Source organism: Neopsephotus bourkii, unplaced genomic scaffold (genome assembly GCF_033783945.1).
Source record: "Neopsephotus bourkii isolate Nb327-2 ecotype Australia unplaced genomic scaffold, CSIRO-AGI_Nbou_v1 NB_745, whole genome shotgun sequence".
NCBI lineage: Eukaryota > Metazoa > Chordata > Aves > Psittaciformes > Psittacidae > Neopsephotus > Neopsephotus bourkii.
In genome coordinates, this window is record NW_026901243.1 from 2,398,594 (window position 1) to 2,415,389 (window position 16,796).

General features: G+C 48.2%; 1 long non-coding RNA gene across 1 annotated transcript; it reads left to right on the forward strand.

Moving 5' to 3' along the window:
• Positions 1 to 4,439: 4,439 nt before the first annotated feature.
• Positions 4,440 to 16,796, forward strand: LOC133212898 (uncharacterized). The gene is made up of 3 exons (XR_009725641.1): positions 4,440 to 4,914; positions 16,185 to 16,347; positions 16,562 to 16,796. It is a non-coding gene; the product is annotated as an uncharacterized LOC133212898 (long non-coding RNA).

Consider the following 16,796-nt stretch of genomic DNA (forward strand, 5'->3'; position numbering starts at 1 on the left):
TGCATTACAGCCATAAACCTTCCTTCTCACTCCTGATAGAAGCCCTGCAGTCACCAGTCCTGACTGCAGCTCTCCCCAGGAAAACAAAATCAAACAACTGAGTCTTCAAGAACGAGAAGCCTGTTGCTTGTAGGGCAGAAAAGCAAATATATCGTTGTTATCTGGCCAGGCTGGAATCAGTGCCAGGCCCATTTGTGTGTAAACCAGCTATTAATTTCAAGCTCTTATCAGATGAGTGTGGTGGATATGGAAACAGCCACAGACACCACAATTATGTTCATGGCAGCAGGACAGGAAACTGTAGGCTTGAGCTACACAATGAAGCTGTAGGAGATATGGGCCAAAAAGAAAAACAAAAGCTTTCTTTGCTAATTAGATGTTCAAAAGCAATTAAAGAAAACCAGGGGGACTGGAAAAGCATAGAAAGTTAGTTGTCAATTAAACATTTTATTCTCCTTTATCACTTTGCCTTACTGTGAAAGTTATTTCTTAAATTAATAAAAAAAAATCTATAGTGTAGCATGGCAGCTAGGGGTTCTCTCAGGCTCGGCTGGCACCTATCATGTTTGCAAATCTCAGAAACAACCACAGACTCACCTGAACAAATAACTGGGCTTCTTGCTCCCTTATCTCTCCGTGTCACGTTGTTCAGTTTTCCAGTATTGTGTGCACCCAGCACAACAAGCCACGTCGTGCCCTCAAGCTTCCTGATATGATTAACTGTGGCATCTTTAATAAAACCTGCAGCAATATTTCCTTCTAAAGCACAGTGAAAATTTCATTTACCCCTCCTCCTTTATTTTGCCAAATTCCATTTTTATTTCATTGTATAATTAATCAGGCACTGGAGCATATGACAGCTCAGCTTAAATTTAGTTCTCACTTCTCCTGTGCAGCCTTGTCAGATACAGTTGGCTGGTTAAACACAAAGTTAGATTCATCTGAAAAAGCAACATAGAAATTGCCAATCTGGATCAGACCTTTACTCCATCTAGTCCAACATCTTGTCTCCAATGGCAACCAGCATCAGGAGAGCAAGAGGTGCACTGGGCACTGGAGGAAAACGCTACACCAAAGGGGAAGATGTTCCTAAGCCTAGTGGTCTTCTGCCATGAGAGGGTGGCTGCATCAGGCACATGAAGGACACACACACAGGCACACACCCCTCCTGCATCCTGGGTAGCTGCTGAGCTTTGTGTCCACTCTGAGTGCCTGTGAGATAGTCCAATCTACTTGGATTTTGACCAAACAGGTGGGAAAAAATGGTGCGTGCAAAGCCTGGAGGCTGCTCAAGGACTTAGAGCTTGTGAAAACATCAGTGGGTAAAATGGGACAGATTATGTTCTGCAACATGCAGTGCTCCAGGCACTAGAAGATAAAATGTGAGATCATTTCAGTCCTGTACTGATCTCTACAGCAGGGAAGCGCAGCATAGAGCTTGCTGCTGTACAGGACTGTGAGCTTTATTTGTTATTTTACCCATCTCCCATGTAGGGTTTCTTTCCTAGTACTACAGCATCTACAAGTTTCATTCGGTTCACCTTTCCACTAAATACCAAACACATGCAAAATGATTCTCAGCACCCGTGCACTAGCCTGCTTCTACTCGGCAATCCCCTGCCCTTGCCTATGGAGGTCTGTTCCAGCAGGCTGTTATTCCCATAGCTGGACAAGCTGAACTTACATCTTGCCTCTTGGTGACCTGATATAGAATCATAGAATAGTTAGGGTTGGAAAGGACCTTAAGATCACCAACTTCCAACCCCCCTGCCATGGGCAGGGACACCTCATATTAAACCATATCACCCAAGGCCTCGTCCAACCTGGCCTTGAACACTGCCAGGGGTGGAGAATTCACAGCCTCCTTGGGCAACCTATTCCAGTGCCTCACCACCCTAACAGGAAAGAATTTCCTCCTTATATCCAATCTAAACTTCCCCTGTTTAAGTTTTAACCCATTACCCCTTGTCCATCACTACAGTCCCTAATGAAGAGTCCTTCCCCAGCATCCCTATATGCCCCCTTCAGATACTGGAAGGCTGCTATGAGGTCTCCACGCAGACTTCTCTTCTCCAGGTTGAACAGCCCCAACATTCTCAGCCTATCTTCATCTGGGAGGTGCTCCAGTCCCCTGATCATCCTCGTGGCCCTCCTCTGCACTTGTTCCAACAGTTCCATGTCCTTTTTATGTTGACGACACCAGAACTGCACACAATACGAGGAATCATTTCCCAGAGCAGGACAGGGCTTGTACATGCCATGCCAGCACCTATGTTTCTTGGCCCAACTCTCCATGTCAGAACATCAAGTCACAATGCAATGTCTAGAAGATTTGGCAGGTGAAGGTCCTGGGGAACTGGGGTGCTTGATAGGAGGTGGGATGAGAAAAGGAGCTTAGGAGTAAATTCTGGTCTGGGGAGACATTGAGAAAAAGTTCTCATCTAAATAGTAGCAATCAAAGGCAAATACATCTGTATTTGAAAAACAGAAACTGAGAGAGAAACAGAGAGGAGGTATGCAAAACATTCACACACATACTACACAAGGCAAGGAGGCCTTATTAGATCAAAAGTGAAGGATTACCTTTTGAAAAATACAATAAAACAAATTAAATTGCAGAAAGTGTGACATTTTCAAAGCACGAGCAGGCTGGAAAGAGCTTTCACTGGCATCTAGTGGTATGTTGCAGAGTCACTGCCACTGATGGCACAGCTTCACTTCCAAAATGGGTTTCCCTGGGACGGCAGAAGCTCTTCAGACTGGCAGGTCACCACTTCCAAACTGGGCTTAGAAGAGGCATTTTTGTACATAGCCTAACCCTGCCCTGACAGCTCGCTCTAAGAAGTCCATTTGGGCATGAGCATAACGTACTCTGAGTCTATTTTTGACTGCACAGGCAAAACCTTGAGGTCATACCAAGGCATATTTGATCTCTTATTTTCTTGGACTTTGGGGCTCTATAAGAGTCTGAGAGACAGCAGGCAGATCTGGTCTGTTTGAAGAAGAGGGTGAGCTATGGAGGCACTCACCTGCAAAGATGCAGATATCAATGGAGGGAAACAGGATCTCTGAGAACACAAGTCATCTGCCCTGCTAGAAGCATCCACTTTAGAATAAGCTAAATTGTGTCCCAGTGGACAAACGGACACTGACACAGCTGAAATGGTATGATCCTACCACCTTACTCCAGATCCCTCTGGCAGAAAAGGAGTCACACAAATGGTCCCCACTAGCTTCTCTGTGTGTCTCCCTCATCCATGACTGTCTCAATCTCATTTCCTCCATGGTGTCACACACCAAGATGGGGCTGGCTGATGGAACTGCTGACTGGCACCATCCACAGTGTTGGTATTATGGAAACAGGAAGGATGGAAAAGCACAGACATGTTCCCTAAAGGCATCCTGCACATGAGGAATCTCCCCTCAGCATGCCTGGGGTCTACTGTTGCTTAACACCATGGTCCCCGTTGTCTGTCTGGGGCTGTGGCATCTTCATGCATCAAAGCAGAAGACCTTCAGTAAGGCAAAATGAATAAGGCTTGGGTATCCTCTGCTGTGCATGTACTGCTATAAAGGTGGTTAGATTTATGTAGCTTTTTCCTTCACTGGGCTGGGATACAAGCTGGACGGTAGGTGCACCCTAGTGCTGGTGCTGCTGCCCCATACTGCTGGCTTGTATTGGGGTAGGAAATACATCAGCAGACTTTATCCAAGACAGATACAGTGTGTAAACTAGATCTGAACTCCAGCAACCCTGTAACCTTGAACTTCCTTGCATGATTTGAGCCAGGCATCTGACCATCTCCTGCCTCAGTTTACCTGAATCAAAGTGGAGGAGAACATCATGTTTGCAGCCTTGTGTCATATTTAGGACACGATAGGAGGTGCTGGATTATGCAGGAATGAGTGTTATTATCCTACCTCAGAGGCATGGGACAGCCCTAATCCCTGCCCCAGGAAAGACGTATGCAGAAGCAGCTTTCCACCATGCACATGCTCCTAAAACTCCCTCAGAGAAGCATCCTGAGCTGGAGCTTCATGCTGAGTCTCTAAGCCTCATTGTACAGGGCAGATCCAGCAAGTTCTTGCTGCACTCTATGAGGTCCTGCTGGGACACAGCCTCTCCCAGGTGGTGCTCAATCACTGCTAAATCAAGTCCATATGCTTCAGTGTCCACCCTTGTCAAATCTGCACACCAATTTTGTGCTTTCACTGAGCAGTAAAAGGGATCCTTTCCCGGTATCTAGGCACCATCCTTGGTTGCTGCCTCCCCTCAAGGGGGCTGCAAGCTGCTGCAGACACAGAAATATTCCCTGAAATGCATCTTTCCTCTCATGACTGTTCCTGGAGGAAGTCCCAGGCAATCAGCCTGGGAGGGAAGAAGGATGCTTGCAGCACTGTGGGATAGTTTCCTGCCCACAACAGTAAAAAGAAAACGATTTCGGCTGGCACAGGCAGAAATGGCCTGATCCTGACCTACCGTCTGCCAGGGCAGAGAGGGCACTGTGGGGGACCAGAACTGCTGGGGAGAACTACAATTCCCAGCAGGCAGTGCGAGCCGGGGACCCTTCCAGCTTCCCACCAATATAGCGGTGCAGAAGAAAGGGACATCAGGGAGAAAATCCCTTCCTCTTTTTTCTTGCGCTCCCGCTAACACCTTGGCAGTGGCGTGAAAATCCTTCCCGCTGGCATGAGCTGCTGAGAGCATCTCCCCTGCCCCTTCAACCTTTGCTCTTTGTCTTTGTTTCGCTTCACCCTTCCTCCGGTAGCTCTCACTGCACTGGTCACAGACTTCCTTCAGGTCAGACCAGCTGCGGCTGCAGCACGACTCGCAGCTGAGTCGCAAACGCTGTTGTGCCACTGAGACTGCCCCGGAGGAGAGCAATGCCAGACAGAGGTTGATGGCCTGCTCAGGTAAGATGCTTTCGGCCAACTGCCTTTCATTTGTCTGTGTAGCCCAAAGAAAAGACAACGCAACCCCCTGCGATCTGGTTCTGCCCTTGATTGAATCGCTGAGCCCAGGGGGATTGCGGAGCTGGAAGTACAGGCAGGATTTGGATCTGTAGAATCTGGATACTTTTAAAAACACAATAAAATAAAAGGAATAATGTAAGCAGGAATTTCTCCTTTTACTCTGACCTGAATTCAGAGATTTGTTGCTTATTGCCAAAATCCAGAGGCAACTGAAATGCTGCTGCTGGTGAGATGTGTTCCCTGAGGGACTGGCGTGAGCATCTGTGGTGAGGAGAGAGGCTGTGGACAGGGCAGCAAGCCCACTACCCCTCTACCTGCAGCTGCACCTGAATATACTCCCCAGTGAGGGAGTTATGACCTCTCTCAATTAAAAATACACCGTTGAACTTTACTGAGTCCTCTTTCCAGCCTGGCTGCAGCTGAGGCTTTGCCTGCTGAATTAAAACCTGCTCTAGATGTCACACAGCTGCTCTCCCACCCAGGGAGAAGTCCTGGCCCCCCTCAGAGTCCCTCCTTGCTCTAGCAAACATTAAACCCTGTTGCTGCTCCAAGTGGGTGTGTATTGTCCTTCCTGGCTCAGTATAACTTTGCAGGTACTTGTTTGGGGGCGCTTTTTAATAGTTGGTTTTGTTTTCCTGTGGTACCTCTGTACTAGCATAGAGAGTTTAGCACCCTTGTGCTTCAATGGTGGCTCTTACCTACATCAGTGGGGATAGAGGTGGCTTAGCTGAAGGGGAAACACAAGCATCATGACTAAATCTGAAGTAAATTTCCCCATTATAACTGTCTCCTGGGTTAGCTGACCACGTCATTTACCACTCTGACCACTCTCCTCTGAGGAGCATGTAACGCACTCTGAAAGTTGTGTTTGGATGTTTATACTCCACATCTCTCATTGCTCGTCCCCTGACCCATGGCATCCTCCTTCCCCACTTCCCTTACACATCAGTGGCAGGCTCCCCAGGGACTCATCAGGCCACAGCCTTCTCAGCCACCCAGACCTCCAGGGACAAGTTTCATTGAGACTTTGTGTCCTTGCTGGCAGCCAGCCCCAGAACTGGTGATTTTGTCAGCCTCACCTTCACCTATCAGTACCATAAGTAAAAGCCTACACTTGCTGACAGTCGTTTTCAGCACCTCTGTCTTCCCTCAGTCTTTCTTGATCTTTCCCTACTGCAGTTCACAGTCTTGATAAAAGCTCACATCTCTGTTGGCACTGATTTATTCCGCAATGCAAATGTAAATACATAGAACCCAGACCTTGCTGTCAACTGGACCTTATTGAGGAGGACAAAGTCACTTTATCTTCCCATGTTTCACGTCTCCAGCTGTCCCCTGAGGACACCACTAACCTGTCTTCTACTGTACATGGAGGTTTGTCAGGAAAAAGCAGAACACTTCAGGTTTGCAGTGGTACCAAGCTTGGTTTTCTTTTAGGTTTGGGGGGTTTTGTTTGGTGAACAATCAGTCATCAAAAATGTTCATTAATTAAATATTTACTTATAAATCTTCTTGGACAAAGAACAGAGGACTATTCTGAGAGTAAATCAATAGTGCAGCAATAGAAGAGTCAAAACCTCATTGCAGCAGCAAGTACATCAGAGACCCCCACCCCAGTGGCAGGGAAAATGAGGCTGTTCCTAGTCCAGCCAAGCCCGTGGCTTCAAAGGTCTCAGGTTCAGCCTCCCATGGAGCTATCAAGGTGCCACCTGTGGTGTTTACATAGGGAACACAGGAGGTGGAGAAGAAATAACGACCTAACTATTTTCACTTTTATTTTTTCAGTCCAGTAGTCTCAAGTCTCCAGCAATGACAGGGAAGCCTCTCCAGGAGATCAGAGTAGCCAGGAAATGGAGTTACAAATATTGCTTCTTCAAGCTGAGTTGGAAGGAGGCTGAGAAATGAAGAAGACCACATGCTCCTTGTTGCCCCAGAGCTGGCGTTCAGCAGCAGCACCCTTTCCCCTACAGGGAATAAAGTGCATCCATTAAAGTACACTTTGATGTGTGTGTCCTGATGGTTTTTTTATCCTCCCAGACAGTCCATCCCCATAATGCTGTGGCTTTTTGTACCTGACATCTGCTTGGCAGCTCCACCACCGCACACCACTGGGTACATGGCACTGCTGCCATGAAGGACTTGTTTAAGCTTGTGGCACTGAAGACCCACGTGTGTCAGGACTGTGGCAAATCCTTCAGCAGGAAGGGGAACCTGAAGAGACACCAGCGGATCCACACAGCAGAGGAGCTCTTCACTTGTGGGGAGCATGGGAGGCGCTTCACCACCCAAGGGCACCTCATGACCCACCAGAGCATCCACACAGGAGGGAGACCTTTCTGCTGTGGAGAGTGCGGGCAATGCTTCCATCTGGAGATATGCCTGGCTGCCCACCAGAAGACACACACCAAAGGTGGTCCCTACCTCTGCACCCACTGTGGCAAGAGCCTGAGCACAAAGAGCTACTTCAGTATCCACATGCGGACCCACACGGAGAAGAGGCCATTCGCCTGCACAGAGTGTGGGAAGAGCTTTGTGAAGAAGGGCACCCTCACCACCCATAGAGAGATCCACAAGAGGGAGAAGCCCTTCAAATGCCCTGACTGCAGTAGGTGCTTTGGGCAAAGTGCCACACTGGTGGCCCACCAGAAGATACACCTCCGCGGGGGGCCTTTCATTTGTACCGAGTGTGGGAAGAGCTTGAGCACCAAAAGGTATTTCGGTGTCCACCAGAGGAACCATGCTAAGCAAAAGCAAAAGCTGCTAGAGGGACATATTAATGGTGTGTCTCTCCAGGTCATGCAGGTTAAAGAGGAGCCTGATCTTTCCTTCAGGTCAGAGGAGACTGTGTCAAAAGATATGTCCCATGAAGGAAATTCCCAGAGATGTAGCATACCTAGAATTCCATTTAATCTGAAAAGTCCTCCTTGGAAAATCCAGGTGAAGGAGGATCCAGGACCACCCACTGATGACACGGCAAACATTTCTGCAATAGCCTGCCAAAAACTTTACATCAAGGAAGAGCCACCAGAAAATCTGGACTATGGAAAGATCCCACTGATGGCTTTACAGGAGAGGCTGCTTAAAAAGGAAGAAAATGCTGATGGCCAGCATGAGCAGGAAGTCCCCATAGCCAGTAACCTGGTGCTTCATGTGAAGGAAGAACCACAGGAAAGCATTGAGTTTGGGATTCATTATGGGCAGGAGCCAAACCTCAATGCTATCCAGAGGATCCACATTAAAGAGGAACCTCATATGGAGGCCAGTCACCAGGAGGGCCAGAGCCCAAAGAGGAAGCAGAAGAGCTATTTGTTCACCAAAGAGAGGATGCTGGAGAACCAGGAGAAATCCACGTCCAAAGACCCCTCAGTGAAAGGAGCTCCCAGGGGTGAACGGATTTTCCCCTGTCCTGAGTGTGGGAAGAGTTTCAACCAGAAATCAAACCTGACCAGGCACAGGAAGATCCACACGAGTGAGGGGCCATACAAGTGCAGTGAGTGTGGGGAGAGCTTCCGCATGAACCGCAAGCTGATCCGCCACCAGCGAGTCCACATGAGCGAGCCCTTCAAATGCACCGAGTGCGGGAAGAGCTTCACCCAGCGGTCAAATCTGGTCCGGCATCAGAAGATTCACACCAAGGAGGAGCCCTACCAGTGCCCTGAGTGCGAGAAGACCTTCAACCAGAAGGCCAACCTCTTCCGTCACCAAACCATCCATGTCCGCATGGGGCCATGCAAGTGCACCAAGTGTGGGAAATGCTTCCCCCATAAGCGCCACCTGATCAAACACCAGCTGCTCCACTCCCGAGGTGGGGCCTACAAGTGTGGGGTCTGTGCGAAGCGTTATCGGCTGAAGAAGTACCTGAGGAGGCACCAGAAGATCCATGAACGGGAAGGAGCTGCTCCCTGCTTAAAACAGGGGGAGGCCACAGGGACCAGCAGTGGACCCCACCACAACAAACATAGAGTGTTGTACCCCATGAATAGCAAAGAGGAACGCTGAGAGGACGTGGTGCTTGGCCTGTGGGAGTCCTTTGGGAAAGGGGAGGGATGGAGACAAACTCTACTCGCCTTATGTGTGCAGTATGTGGGCACTGGGAGGTCAACTTGAGGGTCCAGTGGTGACAATGGGGCAGAGCACTGCTGGAAACAAGTCCTCTGCAGCTTTTCTGAGGACAACCCCCAGAGCATCATTTGCCTACAGGGGTGGGATGGGGCTGGAGAGCCAGGTCTCCTCAGAACGCTTAGAGATGGAGGGATAAAAGCTTGGCATCCTTTGTAATGGTATGGTTGTGCTTCTAAAGAGTGCCAAAGTTGTGGATGCTAAAATTGTCTTGGGTGGGCAGTCTGGCTAGGGGGACCAGGCAGGATTTATATTTGTCAGAATACTGTGTTTCTGAGAATGCTGAAGGAACCTCTCCCATCTAGTCAAGGGTTTAAAGCAAGGGCCAGTTCCCATGTAGCTCTGATCCACACCTTGATCTTACTGGGCTGATGGACCTTAGTAAACCAGGTGTACATATCTGGAGTAAACTATTGCCAGCCAGAGTGGGGTTTTAAGCCCTGAATCCCACAAACCAGGTTCCCAAATTGGCTTAAACCAGGTCCATAAAATTAATGACTGTTTTTGCAAAGCTAGCCCAGAGACCAACAGATTATGATTTGTGCCCCCACAGGCCCACTGCATGGATGTAAATGGGGACAGCTTTTCTTAGCACTGAGTTTTACATCTCTGATGAACAGGTGGCTTTGTCACCACAAAGTCTCAGAGGCATCAGTGACTTCACCAGCTGGAGCAACACCAGGGCTGGTTCTCAGCCACCTGCTTCCCTACCTGTTACTGTGAAGCTCTTGGTAGGATATTGACTTCATTGGGCAGGATTTAGGGAATTCAAAGCAAGCAGAAGGAATAGCTGGAAGTGTCTTCAGTCTTTAAGGACTGAAGAGCTAGAAAATATTTCCCTGTCAGGGTGTTTTCCTTTCCTGTCCCTGGTGTAAAGGGGAATGTGCAGCTATTCAAAAGCATGTACAGTTCAGCAGTCTTCGTTGCTCACTGGTGATGATTTTGTGTGAGTGTTCCCTAGTCAGAGGAATCTTTGTGTCTTGAAAACCCCTAGTGGAGCAGAGATGTGGAGGGAATCCACAATCCCCTGAGCATCTCCCCAGGGTTTCTCTGCAGCACTGCTGCATGGCCAGCTGGGCACTGCCAAGCGGAGACACATACTGGGTTTGTTGTGTTGCTGTAATACGTACAGTCCAAGAGGCAAGTGGAAGAGTGCTCCATGGTGAAATAGTAGCTCTGCCTCCCTGGTTTTGTGCAAGAAAAGAAGCCCCCTTCCTACCCCCAAGGCACATACCATTCTCACAGGACATGCTGCAGATAGCATCCTCTTAGAGGCCCCTGAAAGTCATGCATCATGACTTTGGGCAACTACCTGCTGTAATGCTTCAGACCCAAACTGCTTGTTATCCTCACTGCCCGCCCTGGAGCAGCTTGCCTCTCTAGGCAGGGAAACTGAGGCATGAAGAGAAGGAAAGGAACAGGACGAACTGTTCTTGAGCTTTGCCTTTACCAGCTACTTGGACACTGGTGTGTTGCATTGAGGCACTTTATTGTGGTGACTCAAGCACAAAGCTGAGAACAGCTGCCAAACCCCAAAAGCACAGGGTAATTTTTGTGTTTAGATTCTCTCATCCTTTGATACAGTCAGGCCCAGAACATGATTTTGAACAGCAGAGGAAGCTCTGACAGCCTCTGAAGAAGACAATCTCAGTTCCCTCACCTGCAAAGTGTAGCCAAACTGATTGATAACGAAGCTCCTCTTCAAATGCCTGTGACCTGGTGCAGATTCGTTTCTAGGACAGAAAAGGCAGAGGCATAGGGGAAAAAATAAGTTTAGGATGTTCTAGAGGAGACTAAGGAGCATCCTTGTTAAAAAAATGGGTCTGGGCCATATGATGGATAAATACTTCACAGCAGGGCTGGGAAACTGTGTTCCTTGGAAAGAATATGGCTGAGCCAAGCTAGTGAAGCAAAACAGCCTCTGTTAGGCTTGCTGAGGGGCAAGGGTACAGCAGAGGCCTTCAGTGGGGGGAAATTAATCACCAGATGGATGGCATTTATTTCATTTTCATTAGCATAGTGTAGGACTGTAGAGGCTTTTACCAGGAAGAGGAGCTGGTATGAGAGGTTTGCCAGTTGTATTACTGTGTCCGTGCACACAGACAGGACAGAGTCAATGTCAGTAGCTTTCCTGGAAGTCACTGGGTCTTTTGCTGTTGACCATTGCCAGTGTGGGTGTCCTAAATTCTGGGAATAGTTGGGGCTGGTAGTTTGTAATATCTCCTCAATAAAGAAACTATTTAAAGAAAAAAAGAAACAAAAATAAGCCTCTTCTCTGGTTTTTGACTTTTAAGAAGAAATCTTGTCTTGCACAGTGGGTCAGGTAAGGCTTGTCTTGAGACAATTGCTGTCCTATCTCCAGCCATGTACATTGTTTCTGTGGATTTCAGGAGGAATTTGGCTGTGGGATTATTTTTTATCACCTCATTGACTATCTGTGTCCATAATCTCAGCATCAGTTCTAATATTCAGCATGACTTGTCTGGAAGAAAGATGGAGACAGGCTCTTATGCAAGAGTGCTTATTTTATGCTTCAATTGAATGCATGGAGCTGATTGGTGCTCAGCATGTTCTGGTATGGTGGGAACGAGAGGGTCTCTGGGGCCAGAGCTAACATCTGCTCCAACACAAGTACCCTGGGATGTTTACTTGCCTTTTGAGAATATGATAGTTCCCATGAGAACTTCTTCACAAATCCCGGGCTGCAGGGAGCCTAGTGTCCATACAGATGGGGAGTGAGAAAAGGAAAAACACCAGGATGAAAACTGGGTGAGCAACAGAACACTCAGTATCACATACTTCTACACAGGCTTTATCTGTTCACTTGTGACTGGCAGCCTCCGTGGGGTATGAGTACTTACAACCAGCACTTTAGCTACCCCTCATCCCATCCAGAGCCAAAGTGTTGCAACCAGGTAGCACTACATGGGACCAGGTTATCAAGCTGAACCTCCTGTAGCCAAGGCACGCTTAGAGTCACTGCCTCCATCTCCTGACCCAAAGCACAGTTTCTCCCTTGAAAGTGATTTCTTGTGCTGGAACAAAGCCAAGGTGAGAGATTTCCATCAAAGGACCAAAGCTTCTGACTAGTCTGCAGCTGCAGATACTCTGAACAAGGTCAATAAAATCTGTGATCTCCTTTTCTAGGATCAGGGTTAGCCTGGAAGCAGGAGCAGCCCCTGCAATGGGGTAGGTGAGTTGGGCAGTGCTGGCCAGTGGCTCTCTGCAGGAGTTGATTACAGCCCATTGCCATCCTTTGTAAAAAGGACTGCTGTCCCATGGGGGACACTGCAGAGCCCCACTGCTCACTCTTTTTTCCCACCCCGAGCTGACTTCTGCCTCTTCTGCTTCTGTCTGGCCTCTTCCCTGGGGAGCTGCTGTTTCAAAGGGCACCAACCTCCTCCAAGTCACTGTAAACCAAAGGCAGAAGTAAAAAGCAGAGGTCTGGAAATCCTTCTCTACCAAGTCACGAGATTTTCTCCTTTTTCATTATCTGAAAAATAGGATAAGATGCTTTGCAAATAAATAAGGTACAAACTGTACTCATTTCTACATGTGCACTGGCCTCCGAGAAACAAAATAGATTGAACAGTGAGTGTCTGAATGTAGAAGACAACTTCTGCTAGGAGACTAACAGGGTTTTGGAGTCATGCAAGAGTAAGCCATCATTATACTGTGCTGAAGTTCACTTTCCATTAGAAATGCCTGCAGAGCAGAAAACCAGTCCCTGCAGGAGATCTTGGAACAGCACTGCTGTGAGCTCACTTAGGGGAAAAAGGGCTTAGGAAACTGAATCTTGTGAACTACAAGCTAAGCAACCCTGAAAACTGGTTACTCCTAGTCATAGCTCAGAGTGTTGGCTTAGGATGCAGGCAGAGATCGCTAATACCCTTTTGCTGCACCACTGAGCTGCAGCTCATTGTGCATAGTCAAGGGCACATTCTTATTTAGCCAGTATTGCAGGGCCCAGAACTTCCCCATCAGAGTGGATGGGCAAAGAAGCAGAAAAGCTCTTGTGACAAATAATGTCTTACTTTGATCAAGTTAATTTATTATAACTTTAACTAGCTTAGGTTAGGTTGAAGAGCAGAGAGAAGAGTGGGGAATGTGAAGCGTGGAAAAGGGAACTGTAAAGCCTCTGACCAGATGGCAGAAATGAGTTGTGGATCAGATCTAACATGAAGAAATGCTGTGGAGCCTGGGAAACATCACGAAAATCTGGGCTTCCCTGGGGGAAGGTGTTAGATCCAGATCAAACCTCACTTACAGCTTTGCCTGTTTGTATTGACTCGCTATCAGTGACTTCAGGGTACATTAAAGCCCCATGTTAGCTGATGCCACTGATGACTCCATTTGCTACTTATGGTGGGGTGAATGAGAAATGAGCTTATGGATGTTCCTGCACCTTCCTGGGTTCTCGCTCCTCTCTTCGAAGCATCATCTGCTGTTGTTTTCCTAGGCTGAACATCCTTGTGCACAAGAGCTGAAGTGCAGGAAGGAAAGATACATCACAAGAGCTCATTTCCTGAGCATGAGCCCACATGAAGTCATTGCTGCAAGGTGATCTTTATGTTGCAAAACGCTCTAACCAGGCCTGCATGCCTACCTTTGTCCCCACCTAAGGGGTCAGGTGTGATCAGAAACTAAGGAGCTTGTGATTAATTTCCTGGGATGGACCACCCCAAACTGGGTATCTTATGCACACACATAAACACACACCCCTACCCCAGCCCTATGAATGTGACTGGAAAGATAGGAAAACAGGTCACAGATCAGCACTCCTTTGCTCACTCTGCAGGCAGCAGCATCTGAGCTGCACAGGTTGAGCACATGTGGTCTCTCTGAGACTTATCTCCATAAAGTGGTGTACGGTAGAAATTACACCAGACCCTCTAGGTGTTCCTTACTGCTTGCCTTTACAGAGGGATAGAGCATGAGGAGCTCCTGTTCCAAGCAGGACCTGCAGAGGTTCAGCCTTTGCTTCCCCAGCCCCTTCTCTGTCTTATGGCTGAGGGGAAGAGGGATGCTCTGAGTGGTGACAGTCACACCTAGCCCAGATGGTCTAGGAGCCCAATTCCTGCAGCACTATATGACTCCCTTTGAGCCCCTTTCTATCCTCTTTTTCTGGGTAGTTTTTGCAGACCTTTGACATAGGCTTCCTGTGTCTCAGCACTTCAGTCCCACAGAGGATAAAGCTGGGGAAGAGGCAATCCTGGATGTCTGCACTCTCGGGGAAGATAGGCCTGGATTACCTTCACTAACAAGACCTTGCCTGCCTGAGGAACAGACAGCTAAACCTTAGTGAATGTAAGGTAAATGGGGCTGAAAGGAGGTTGTCCTTACAGCTGGGACATTCACTGACTGGCTGTCCTTTGCTACACTGATGCAGGGATTCAGCAGAGGAGAAAGGGGAGGGAGAGATTCTTTGATGTCTGGAAATATTTCTCATTAATAGGAGAGCATATTCCCAGCAATTTTCATGGGGTATTTCCCAGCCTGCATCAAATGCTTCTTGAGTGTACTACTCAGTTTGCTTTTTATGCTGTGCACAGATGTTTCACAGGGCTGAATTATCAAGGATGTGCTGTGATTAGTTGTCTGTCATAACAATTTCTTTTATCTCCTAAAGGCATTCTCTGCTACAAAGTATGTAGCAGAGAAAATAAGTCTACTTTTCATCTTAACATCTCCATGCAAATAATAAGCCTGATCCATCTTTAGCTCAGCATTAAGGGAGCCTGTTTCTACTCACCAAATCACTTTCAGATGCCAGGGGCTCAGAGCAGCTCAGCCACTAATGCACAGCCTAACATTGCTTAACTCCACTCTGCTTGCTTTTCACAAACTGATTGCCAAGCACCCAGCATGGAAAGTGGAACAGGGCTGTGAAGGTCTGTGGCTATTGTTGCATCCCAGCATGGTCAGCCAGATGCTGGGTTGGAGCACAGAAGGCATCCTGCTGCCCTTAGCAACACAATGCCTAGGGTTTAGCCCCAGTCTGCAGGGGAATTTTGAAAAGCAGGCATGTAACTGTATCATTATACATCTGTGCAGCCTGAATATGCCCTCCCTACCCACATGCTTCGGTGTGTAGCTTTGCCAATATGAATGAGGGAGAAGTGAGAACTTCCCCAACAAAAGAACCCCAAAGATTCTCAACAAAGCTGAATAATCACAGACTCACAGAGTGGTTTAAGTTGGAAGGGACCTTAAAACTCATCCAATTCCAACCCCCTGCCATGGGCAGGGACACCTTCCACCTTCTAGGTTGCTCCAAGCCCTGTAAAACCTGGCCTGGAAGACTGGCAGGGATGGGGCAGCCACAGCTTCTCTGGGCAACTGGTTCCAGCTTGCTACCTGCTACAGAGCATCCAGGAACAGGCAGTCCAACCTCCTCTGGGAGATGGAGACTTAAAAGGGGACTCACAGCCACACAGACAAAACCATTTTCTTGGTCTCACTGATTGAGACTCCTCCACCATGTCTAGTAGAGGATGCAGACCTGAGCTCTGCCACTGCCTCACCAGACCTTCTCTTTCAAGTCACATCCCTGCATTTCCCATTTGCAAAGTGTTTTGAGATCCACAGACTAAAAGGTCAGGGAAGAGGAGAGTAGGGTGGCTTTAATTGCTTGCACAGCTCCAAGGGAGTCATCCACGCAAACAGAGAGTGAAAGCATCCACATGGACAGCTTGGAACTACGTGGGGGCTTCTAATGCAAAGCAGTTCAGCTGCCTAAAAATAGCAATTAAAGAAGAGAACTAATGTAAATCAAAAGCTATTTCCAGCCTGCTGCAGCATGGGCACTGTGTTTCCCTGTAACAACCCAGAGCCACCAAATGTAGGCATCCTCCAAAGCAACCTAGCAAGCAGCATCCCTGCGGAGGACTACAGCTCCCAGGAGCCTGCAGCCCAGGCAGTGCCTGTGGAGGGACCAGGCACTGGGCAGCCAGGCAGGAGTGCAGTCAGGGAGGCAGCATTGGCTGGAGATCTCCCCCACCATAAACTGAGGTATTTTAGGGCTGCTGTTTCCTACCCCAAGCCCCTTCTCTCACTGACCCAATTCCTCTGTTTCTCCTCCCTCTCGGTAGTTTTTACATCACTGACAGAGACTTCCTGTGAGTCAGCACCAGCAGATGTGAATGAAGTAGCTGAAGGTGAAGAAGAGCTCAAAGTGGGTAGAAATAAGAAAATCTGGCCAGTAACACTTGGATACTTCCAGACCTACGTACTGCTGAGGGAGATGGGAGACAGGTCAGTAAATAGCTGAGCTGGGATGTCTGGGCCAGGATGGGATGCTGAGGACTGAACCCCTTCGTGGTGTCTGCATGTGTCCCACAGCATCCCAGAGCAGCAGTAGGATACATCTGGGAGTTGGGGTCACTGCTGCAAAGCCAGTTTGTCAGGGTTGTTTGTGGTGGAGTAGACTGCCCCAGCTGGGATAAATTGCTTCCCTTGTCTTTCTCAGCCTGAATCCTGCCTGAGAGACCTAGCTTGTTCCCCTGGATGGAAGTGACCGGTGAGGTCAGAGATATGGTTAGTCCGGGAGCAGGCAGCTTGGCTAAACATAGGGAGCAGGAACACCAGCACAACACGGGAAGGGGCAGCCATCCTTTAAAATCTGCCTAAAATTGATGCTTCTGGTACGTCTGTGCAACAAGTGCTTTCAGGAGTGAGGGAGGCATGGGCAGGAATGAGTTAAT